The sequence below is a fragment of the Empidonax traillii genome, unplaced genomic scaffold (genome assembly GCF_003031625.1).
Source record: "Empidonax traillii isolate 1590-97213 ecotype Southwest subspecies unplaced genomic scaffold, ASM303162v1 scaffold72:size2462915, whole genome shotgun sequence".
Lineage (NCBI taxonomy): Eukaryota > Metazoa > Chordata > Aves > Passeriformes > Tyrannidae > Empidonax > Empidonax traillii.
In genome coordinates, this window is record NW_020955265.1 from 2,384,882 (window position 1) to 2,396,728 (window position 11,847).

At 39.8% G+C, this 11,847-nt stretch overlaps 1 protein-coding gene and 1 non-coding gene across 5 annotated transcripts in view; one reads left to right on the forward strand and one right to left on the reverse strand.

Annotated features, from left to right (window-relative positions):
• AKAP7 (A-kinase anchoring protein 7) overlaps nucleotides 1-11,847 on the forward strand; it is an 88,512-nt gene that overhangs the window by 62,763 nt on the left and 13,902 nt on the right. The gene's annotated exons all lie outside the window — the stretch shown is intronic.
• Nucleotides 10,862-10,933, reverse strand: TRNAD-AUC. The gene has a single exon. It is a non-coding gene; the product is annotated as a tRNA-Asp (tRNA).

Consider the following 11,847-nt stretch of genomic DNA (forward strand, 5'->3'; position numbering starts at 1 on the left):
TTATTTTTTGAAATGCACCAAAGCACTGATAAGTGGAAACTGATTTGTGTTAATAAGTTTTAACAACCACTTGCTTACATCTTGTATCCACACACAGTTATGTATTTCACATCCCTTTCTATTCTCTTCAAACAGAGGTATAACCTTGGGAAACATTTAGCCAAGTTTTGTAGTTATGGTAAGATCACAGGAGCGGTTACTCTGGACCAGATTTAAGATCCATCTCCCCAGCGCAGAATGCCTAAAAAAAAACAGTGGAAAAGAACAGGCATAAGAAGGTGTTTCCTCAAAGTAAAGATCCAAATGCTGTAGCAGTTTAAGGCTTGTGGACTTTGTGAAGTGGGCTGGCATCCATGATAACTGAAAGTCTTTAATTATTTTTTCCAGTCTCCTTTTGAATCCACATAAACTTTTAATATCTGTACTATCTTCTGGCAAGAAGCTTTACGGCTTAAATATCTTTTTTTTGTAAAGAACATTACTAGCCATGCCAAGCAATACAATTATGTTTACTGAGTACTATCTAAATAAATAGGTTTTCTGCCACACTTGGTGGAAATCAATTCCCAGAATGTACTCTGGGTGGCAAGGAGCTAGGGTATTCTTCAGAGAAGAAAAGGAAAGAATTATCTGTTCTCACCACTGGTTGTGGGACAGCAACGCAAGTAGAGTGTGAGTAGAAGCTGTTAAAACTTAGACATGTAGGACCTTCGCAACCTGTTGTTTCAGTTGTCTCAGTGAAAGATGATGTAACCACTCTAAGGCTGAGAGAGGTTTCTACAGGGATGCAGACACCTGATTCAACAAGGCCAAGTGCCGGGTCCTGCACTTTGGCCACAACAACCCCCTGCAGCACTACAGGCTGGGCACAGAGTGGCTGGAGAGCAGCCAGGCAGAAAGGGACCTGGGGGTGCTGATCAACAGGAGGCTGAACCTGAGCCTACAGTGTGCCCAGGTGGCCAAGAAGGCCAATGGCATCCTGGCCTGCATCAAGAACAGTGTGGCCAGCAGGAGCAGGGAAGTGATCCTTCCCCTGTACTCTGCGTTGGTGAGGCCACACCTTGAGTATTGTGTTCAGCTCTGGGCCCCTCAGTTCAGGAAGGATATTGAGGTGCTGGAGCGGGTCCAGAGAAGAGCAACGAGGCTGGTGAAGGGACTTGAGCACAAGTCCTATGAGGAGAGACTGAGGGAGCTGGGGTTGTTTAGTCTGGAGAAGAGAAGGCTTAGAGGTGACCTCATCACTCTCTTCAACTACCTGAAGGGAGGTTATAGCCAGGTGGGGGTTGGTCTCTTCTCCCAGGCAACCAACAACAGGACAAGGGGACATGGGCTCAAGCTCTGCCAGGGGAGGTTTAGGTTAGATGTAAGGAAGAAATTCTTTACAGAGAGGGTAATCAGGCATTGGAACGGCCTACCCAGAGAGGTGGTGGATTCACCATCCCTGGAAGTTTTTAAGCAGAGATTGGATGTGGCCCTTAGTGCCATGATATAGTAATTGGAGTTGGATCAAGGGTTGGACTTGATGATCTTGGAGGTCTTTTCCAACCCAATCTATTCTATGATTCTATGATTCAGCATGTTAAGTTTCAGTGAAGTTGGTGGAGGTTTCAAGATTTGGCTTGCTATGTTCAAGGAAGGGCTTTTCAAAGAGTGCATATTTCAAATAAAGACTACTGTTTAGTCTAACAATTAACTCTTTATATTTCTGAGATCATGAAGGAATTCCCTGCATGATAACCTTGTTGTTAGACCTTGTATTGTTTTGCTTATGTCAATGCTAAATAAATTTTCATTTTGGAAATAGTCTCAAATGATCTTTAACTGCTTTTGGAAATGATCTCATTGTGATTTCTTTTCTGGTATAAGGTTGTTTGTTTTAACTTCGTAGCATGACAGTTTTTAATCTGATATAAAAGAAAGCACTTTATAAAATAAGCATTATTACACCTCTTTATAGCTGTGTATGTGCTAGCCCATTTGCAAATCAATAGGTGTACTGGCCAGAAATTACTTTAAAAGGTTGTTAAATATGGAATGCATACAAAATTGGAAAAAATTCTTTATTGTGAGGGTGGTGAGGCACTGGAACACAAACACTGGAACACTGGTTGCCCAGAGAAGCTGTGGATGCCCCATCCGTGGAAATGTTCAGAGCCAGTTTGGATGGGGCTCTGAGCAACCTGGTCTAGTGAAAGGTGTCCCTGTCCCTAGCAGGGAGGATGGAACTAGATGATCTTTAAGGTCACTTCCAACTCAAACTATTCTATGATCCCATGATTATATACTATTACTCATGGTGCATATTGAATGTAACATGGGCAAATAGTTGTTGAAATAAGTAAATGAACACAGGGCCTGAGGCTGTGTACCCTGTGCATGGGAACTGGGCAAGCTGACAAGCTCCAGCATACAGCCAGGCCAGCGACATGCAGTCCAGATCTTTTGGGCCTAACCAATATTTGTCCAGCTGTATCAAAATAGGAATTGGTTTTTGAGGGTAAAGAAAAGTTCAGTGAATGGAATGCAGCTGCTGTATTTAGGTCTTAAACTGATTTTGAAAATCCTGGAAGTTACATTTGTAAATCAATGACTTGGTCAAATTTGCAGTTTGGTATAACTTACCGTGATTGATTTTGCATTTACGTAGCTGTAGTACAAAAGTTTTATTGTCTGGCTTTCTGTCATGAGAGACAGGACGGGTTTGCCTACCACAAATAGTAAGTCAATCCCTGTTTTTAAACAGGCCTTGTACATTTGCCAGGTTGTCTAATACTGATTGCTCCATGTCCTGGAGGTTGTGTGTCCTTCTCACTTCTGTTTAACAAGTTTTTAACTCTTACTTGTTCAAAGTGATTTGTACTCTTATACTGTAAAGGCACTATTGCTTTCCTTTTTTCCTAAAATGTGAAAACACACTCATCAGCTGAGCTGATATACACTCATTTTCCAGTGCTTATATTCTTTCCTGTCTTGCCAATCTCCCTCTGTCGTGATGTTTCTTCACTCCTACTCATACGTTCACATAAGATAAACACAAAGAGGTGCATGATGTGAATGAAAAAAACAATTTTAAGGAAAGGTGCATTCCTTGAAATGACATTTTGAATAACAACTAGGTGTTATTTGTCTTTTTCCATCATAGGACTTCAGAGTGCCTGTGATCAGATTGCTAAGATTGTTTCCTTTCTCTATGGAAAGAAAGGAAGAAAATTTAGCAGTCCAACCCAAAACTAAATGTTCAGTATTTAGTGTCAAATGTTGAATTTGGCATGAAATGTTGAATAAATGTTAAATATTTAGTGTCAAAGTTAAAAGTTACACAAATACTCCTCCTCCTGTAACCAACATTAGGTTTGATGACCAAGGCAATAAGCCTAACCAAGGCCTGAAGACAGCCAAGACTGTCTTTACTGTTTGTGCATCATGAGTATCTCTACATTTATGATCATTCTTGGAACTGACATTGGCTGTCAAAAATAATGCCTCAGCAATGCAGCTAGAAAGCTAGAAGAACTGTACACACTAGTGAACATAAAGAGAAAGCAGAGATTTAAGGAGAATATAGGAGAGAAAATAAGGGGTTAAGTTCACCTTCATTGCAAGGTATCAGGGAGGGGGATGACAGAAGAACAGGCTTTTAAATCTGAATGATATTTAAGAAAGCTTTCAGCAGTGTATGACTCTTTGTGGCCTCAAGAATGGGTGATGTAGTAATGTTGAAATAAAGAGGATAAAACTTCTGGTTACTGTGAAATTGGGGAGTTTTTAAAATTGTATTGGATGTTTCCACATGTCTTAGGCAATCCTTGAAATTAAAATGTCTCAACTTATTTGAGTTTGTTGGTTGGGGTTTTTTTAATGAATAACTGCATTTAGAAAATAGTCCTACATGATATGAACACATATTGCTGAATTCTCTCCAGTGTCTGATCTGTAGTAATTTTAGGTGGCATTTGACTTTAATTGGAATGTGAAATTTAATATTTTTCCTCTCTTTGTATTTGACACAAACATATGTAAGTCCAAATTTAAATCCTATCAGCATATGTGGCCTGTGGAAAGAAATTAAATTAACTTATTGAATTTTGGTTTTATACCAGTTTTTATTTGGGTATAAGGAACTTTGAAGCACAGAATTATATTATTTTTAGAAGTAGACTGTATTTCATGAGTATGCAGCAGACTGTCTTCCACTATAATCTATTAGATTGCAAAAGTTAGGCACCCTTCCACCTTCCTGTTAGGATGATTTGTGTAAAATATAGTGCAACTAGAAATTCTGGAGATGGATCAAGGCAAATGTGATTGCCTATGCTATTATGTTACTGATGATGGGAAAAAGCAGAAGTGTTTATTATATAATTTATTTAGAGATATAGCAGAACAACTTCTTTTCCTGAAAAGGATAAGCAAAGACAGAGAGATCTGTGGTTCATAATCAAAAAAAGTCCAGGTTAATTTGTAACTGTTCTTCTAAATTCTAAAAATTCTAAATTCTAAAAAGTCTAATTTTTATGTAATATGCACTTCTGTATGAAATGAAGACGCATCTGCAGCAGAAGGATGTACTTGAAATACTGTTGACCACAGTGATCCATAATAACACTACACTGAGAAACTTCAGGCAAGGCCTTAATCAAACCCCTTTGTATTAAAGGACTTGAACAATAACCCAGGAGAAGTGAGGAGATTTCATTTCAGCTGTAGCAAGCAGAAGAGCGGGACTAGCTAATATAGGTGATTAGTTTTAAGATGGGACAAGTTACCAGTACTTCTTGATCCCACCAAGAGGAGATGAGAAAGAATTAGTATTAACGTTCAGAAGACCCTGATGAGAAACTTTGAAATGGAGATGAGGTTGCTAAAATAGGCTCCATATTGATGGAACTGGAACTTTAATGAACTTAATCATCACTTTTCAAAAACAATGTGTTAGGAGAGAACCAACCTCCAGTGAATTGTGACTGGGTAGCAAGATGAGAACTGCCCGGGTCCCTGAGTGCAGCCTGCTGTGTAGTGGTTGTTTCCTGTCTTCCACTGATGCCATTGGGAGCTGGTGCAGAAAATGCCTGTGCTGATGATTAAGATCTTCATCAAACTTCCATCCAGGATGTTTTTGTGGACAGTTTGCACCAGTCTGTTGTATCTAGACTGTTCATTAGCTTAATTGTTCAAGGGTTAATAGCTTAATGTCTGTCTTACAGTAAACATAATGGCCAAACCATCACTTTGCATAGGTGGAAAAAATAAGGTCTTTTCAGCTATCAAATGACACATCATATTTTGTAGAAGTATTTGCATAGATTCCTCCTAAAGTGTTGAAATTGCATTTATTTTCGACATTGAAGCCGAGTACCCTATCCTCTATTTGCATGCTACTGTTGCTTTACCGTCAGTAGCTCTGCAACTGTATTAGGTCCCAAACATATTGTGAGAGAGTATCTTTTATATCAGTTTAAAGGATTGGCAGAGGGGAATATACGTAACTCTTGTTTTTTGTTTTCACCCTCACTGTTATCTCAGTCCTTCTTACCCCCAAAGTGGGAGTTGTGTGATCTTTGAATAAGGCTCCCAGGGTGAAAAGTGGCCACACTCTTGATAATATTGCCTGTACTTTGGGAGGCCGGGGGGTGTGCTACAAGCTGCCATCTCTCAGAGTGAGTTCTAGCAAGAATTATGTGATCATGGGCAATACTAGTTAACCTCGCTTCTTACAGATAAGTGTTGATAGAAACGAAGTTACTATGCTGGAAGTTGTTAGATAAGTGAAACAGTAATGGCTCTATCACCATAAAACCCCACCCTCTTCTAGACTGAAAAGTGCTGACAGAAGAAGTTGCAGATCCCGTGGAATCATTGCTGCCACCATCCCTGGTCATGTACACCGTGCACTGGTGGTGTACTCTGTGTACACTGATCCATAGCAGAGCAGGTTATATTGGCACTCCTTTAATAAAGGCAAAAACACCCCAGTGAGGTTGAATGCCTCGCCATCATTAGCTGAATAACCTGGGTAATTTTGTGTGAAATAAATTAAGGAATTCTCAAAAACCCAGGTGCAGCTGATGGTAAAGGTCACATATCCACAATAAATTCTTCCACTGTATGACTGGATCTAGTGAAGAATATCTGTTGCTTCAGAAATACAGAGGCTAAATCCTAAAAAGTGCTGAGCAGCCTTGATACCTTGTGAACACATGCACATATGGTGATGCTGGTTTCCTGCTGCTGGCAGAGGATGGTGGGGTGGCAAGGATCTGAAGCTTTCGATGTATATGGGAAGGAGTAGTGGAGTGGGGAGAGGGGGCATTGACCAGAACAGGTTGATTATGGCATCTTTCTCAACAGACTGTACTGCTCCCTTTTTTAAATGGAAGGGTTTTTACTGTATCTAAAGTGATAAACTCTGCTTCTGTGCAGATTGATCCACTGATACTTGTGGAACAGACATTAAATCATGTAGATGTCAGATGGGTCAACCTTCCTGCTAGGAGCAGCAGTCTCAGAACTGTAAAATACTGTCTCTATACCTACTCTGGACTCAGATGGAGAGAACAAGGAGGACCTGCCTGGTTGTAGTCCAGTGCTTTTCAGAGACTGCAGCAAAAATAGTTGGAAGGGCAAATCTCTGAAAAGTGTATGGACTATGTATGTCCCTTCTGCCACCCTTCCCAGTTGTATTGCCTCATATGACTGCTGCTCCACAGAGTAAAGTGCTGAACTTCTTGTTGGTTGGCTAACTTCCAAGGTCCCTTAGCATTTATCATGCTTATATTTCACAAGAAGGTTGTCTTCATATTTATATGCTTCCCTATCCTCTTCTGATTTGCAAAACCATAATTCTCTGAGAACTGCAGAAATTAGTTTGTTGACAAAGAATTGACTATTAGTTAATGCCAGTCTGGAAGCATTAAGGGACATGAAAGAAAATGAAAAAACTTATGCAAGTGTATACCTCATTTCTGCTGTGAAGGGCATTGTATGAGCCATCTGTGGATTTTTAGGTAAAATAATCACTATTTAATCATGTTAGTTCTGCAGTGGATAACTCTGTTGTGAGACTTTCCATTGATCAAAAATGAGAGACAACATTAAAATTGTTTTGTTTTCAGCTGAAGGCTTCTTTGCAGATATGGGAACTGAGCCTGTGATCTCACTGAGTCCATACAAAGGTCACCACTACTGGAACCAGTCAGCACACTTGTCAGAATAAGAGGCTGTTGGTTGGGGGGGGTTGTGAAGAATGCACTATTAGTTATACTATGGTTGTGCAGTTTTTCTGGGTGGAAATAAAACACAGTAAGAAGTGATGATGAGTACTATGCAGTATTGCTGCTGTTACATGTATAGCACTGTAAAGGGAAGAAAAAATAATCTTCTGTCAAGCAGAGGGACCTTCCCTAAAATATTTATTTTACTGCACATTGATGCAATTAATTATTTCCATGATTTGTTTTCTTACTTTTGCTCTCTATTTTAAAATTTATGGCCAAGTAACTTTTTAGTACACTTGGCTACAAGGTCAGGCAGTCCATGCGGAGAAGTAATGCACTGGAAACTTGCTTATGTGGAGAAGTTTCTAACCATGACACTAGCCAGACATTTTGTTCTGTATTTTTGGAAGGTATTTCATTCAAAAAAACCACATGAATAAAAAGAGCAGATTCCAAAGGAAAAGTAGTATTCTCTTAATCTCCTTACTGAGCACACTGGTGCTACATCAGTTAAATTGATTGACAAAAGTTTGGAGAGACAGAAAGCTTCAGTAGATGCAGAACTGAGCTCTGTATTTTTTAGGTTGTATAGGTATCAGTTTAAATTCCATCCACCATAGGTCATTTCCTTGCCCTGTAAGGGGAGTATAAGGGCCCAATAATAAATCCAAAACACTCGGTATGGCAGTCTAGGGAAAAATAAGCTTTATGATGATTTGGAATATGAGCAAGTTCTGCTGAATTGCATTCAAATAGCCCTGAGCATTACTGTGGGCCACCAGCTACAGTGGCAGATTGCAGCTGAAAGTTACATTTAATATTCCAAATTGTGCTACTTCTTGGTTCTAAAAGCCAAACAGTGATACAGACCAAAGAATAGTGAATACTATTTCTCAAGGGTCCAGATCTTTCAAATACAATTAGTTTGTTTTGTAAATTTAAAGCATAAAGTTAAAAGGGAAGCTTGAAGAGAAATTGATAACTCTTTTAAAATATATTCTAATGGTTAATTGGTTTTAGTCTTTTGTAAAGGGAAAATAATTGACGGTTAATTATTGTCTATCAATTTGCAACATAACATAAGTTAGAACACATGTTGCTTTTGCCCACAAATTCACTTCTTTATAATAAAAGTTATACTTTTCTGGTAGTCAGAAAATCTCTGAAAAATTTCCAATGTACGGTAACTGAACTGGGAATTTTATAGTGGTCATATTAATTAAAAATAATAATTTCAATTAAATCATTTAGAACTTCAATTATAATATACCATTTGGAAGCTGTCTGAAAGGACACTTCAGTTGGATTATTCAATTAGAAACAAGCTAACAGTGTTTAAGGATTTTTGTTAAACATGCAAGTAAAACCATGAAAGTGAAACAGATTAACTGGGGCATGAATCAAGCGGTACTGAAAATGTCAAGTGAAACCCTTAGCAGCAGTAAGCAAGAGTAGTGCTGATTTATGCCAGCCAAGGACCTGGCCTGCCAAGTGTCATGGCTGTGACAGTCTGCTGGCAGCCCCTGGAGTCAAGGGCTGCAGTGAGATGGATGAGAATATCAGCTAGCCCATTTAAAAGCAGACCTTCTATAAATAATATCAGAAAGATTGGTTCAGATGGCAAGCCAACAAATTGCCAACTCCATCTGGAATCCTCCTTCTAAGTACATATGTAGCAAGGGAATGATCCTGGGTAAAATGCTGTTCGTGGAGCCCTCGACATTAAAAATCAAACTGATAGTCTGCTCCCGTGGCTCTTTCAAGAGACTCCTAGCATGATTTCTTCAAGCACAAGTGAGCCTGAGAGGAAAGTAAGATCATTTTAAATCTTCTGCATTTATACTAGTTTGCTTAAGCAGTGTGTCTGCTGCCATCCCATATCCTTTTTGGGTTTGAAAGGGAGACTAAAGGCCAAAAGAGAAAGTAAACATCCATAAACATGTCTTGGGTGAACTGAAGAGGGTAACTTCACTGAGTGTCTTGTATGCAGATGTTCCACTTAAGACAAGAAAGTGTATTAGATGTCTACTACTTCTCTAAGTATGCCGGTTAAACACTATTGCTCATTAGTGGAAAATACGCTTATTATCCACCCCATATACACCTAGATATGAGATACTCTGTCTTTTAAGCTGTTGAGATGATTTAAAGGTTATTTTAGTAACACCATTGCCACATCAAAAGGAGGGCTGGGTTCTCAGAGGAGCTCTGCTTGCTTTACCCTGGCATACTATTGAATAAGGCAAAGGCTACAATGTTATGTTTTTATTGATTTTCAAAGGGTAAATTACAGGTCATTGCTGTCAGATAATATTAAAAGCTGCCCTATATTCCTACTGAACATCATCCAAATACCTTATTCTGTATTGTGGAAAATCCATTAGTACTATTTCTCTTATTCGTTAATGCATGTTCCTTTCTCAGTTTACTGATTTTCGTGTATACTCTGCACAGTGCCTCTCAACTCACTATACAGCTTGTGCCACTTATTGCTCACCAAACAGCAGAAGAAGCAAGCAGTACGGTTCTCTGAAGTATTGTAATGCCTGCCCTGAAAAGTAGAAAGCGTTGGAAAGTCTAAATGTTTAGAGTTACATGTTTTGCCTTTCCATTTCCTTAATTCTGCAGGTTAAATCAGAATTACAGCAGTAAGATTTCATTGTAGTAGAAGAGGAAATGGGAATTCTGTTGTTCCCACAGCCTTGCTGGAGTCAGGAGCCAAATCCTGTCCTCTGGCACATACTCTAGCTACTGCTGCATTACTCTCTGAAACTGTTCTTAGTTCATACTTCTGTTTTCATTTGTGCTGGGTTGCTTTGGAGTTACAATTCAAAACCTCTGCCAGGAGAAATCCAGAGAAGTAACTGTTCCATGAATGCAGGATTTGGCTCAATGTACTTCTCAGCTTTGCTATTTACAGACACAGCCCAACTCTGCAGACCACTCTAGGTGCCTTGGACTCTGGTGTACTGCATGATGCAATGCAGTGTGGGGATGCACCTGGACACTGGGACTGCCTTGCCCATACCATGACCCTGGCATAGTTCTGGCCCTGGCAAAAATGTAAATGCTGCAGAAACTCCTGGGTACTGGTTAGAAGTTAGCACCAACCCAGATGCTTTCCCAGCAGGCAGTTTGGATGTAGCTGTGGCATTTCAGAGGCTAGCAGAGCTGAATTGGACCTGAGTTGCTCTATACTGATTGGCCTTAGATCCAAAGAGCAAGTACTGGCATTGTAGAACTAACCTGTGTAACCATAGGCATGCTTATGAATGAAACGCCAGGTTTCAGAGATGCTTTTCATGTTACTGTGAGGACAGATGTTTTGTCTAATGTCAACATAGAACCCAAACTGAATTTTCCTTCTGCTCAAAAATGATGCGTGAGAAAACCCATATTACAGCCAAATAAGAAGTGTGACATGATGGCCAGTCTCTTCGCAAACGAAGAACCGGGGAAGGTCTTTACACCTTCCAGCCTGTGCATTGGATTTTTTAGGTGAGACACAGTGTGCGCGGAACTGAGCCCACCCTTTAATCCTGAGGTTCATCTGCCGGGGCCAAGCATGCTTGGACGGTGGCAGCGAGGTCCTCAGGACGTAGATGGATTGCCTTACAGGGCTAACGAGCTCCATCTGCCCGGGGAGGGGCCCCGACCGGGAATCGAACCCGGGTCTCTGCAGTGATAGTGCAGTGTCATTTCCCCTAGACCACCGGGGGCTCCCAAGAAGTGTGACATGCTAAATATGAAATACCATCCTGTTACTATGTATGAACAGCTACTCCTGCAATTTAGAAACTTCTCTGCATTGACCTCTTGTATTGCTTTATGACAAGCTGTACTGCAACCTAATCCCTGTGAGTTTATAATGGAGCCACTCTCATTGTAGAAACCGGAGTATATGGAAAAAACATCTATTACAAAAATAGAATAGTTGCACTTGGGAGTAGGAAAGTATTATACAACAAAACGTGGTAGTTGTCTACTTTTTCCTAACCTGAGGTTTTAAATGTGCTTTTTTCCCTTTATACTCTCTGATTTGCGATGCTAAATGCTAGCTAACTGTGTGCTTTGTTTGCTAATGGAGAGTGGTCTTCCTGGATCAGGCAGGCTTCTTTCAACTTTCATTCCAGAAGCCATTAAAATATTAATTTTTTTTTTAAATTATAAGATTGGTCTGCACAGCCTTCATTAAATATACCATATAATTAAGAAAGAGAAAAAGAGTTATTTGGTTTCACTAAAGGTCTTCAGAAACTAAAATCTGGACTAATAATTATACTCTCAATTTTGACATTTCTATACTGACCTGTAATAATTAGGAAGCTGTATTCAGTCCTCTTTGAAAAAAGGGGTGAAAACAGGTTCCATCTATGCAAAAACTTTCCCTCTGGGAAGAAAAGAAAAAAAACCCCAACAAAATCTGTATCTTTTTCCCCTTCAGCAAGATCATGTGCAACCAGACCTACAATCATTTAGCAGGAATGGCACACATGCAGTGCTGCCTGCATCTGCACTGGAAAGATCAGTGTAACTTTTGTCCTGGAAACTCAAGAGGCATAATCATAGAGCAGAGGAGGAAGGTGCTTCAAAACAATGTTGTGTTTCCAAAAAAGTGTAGTTCTCCAGATGT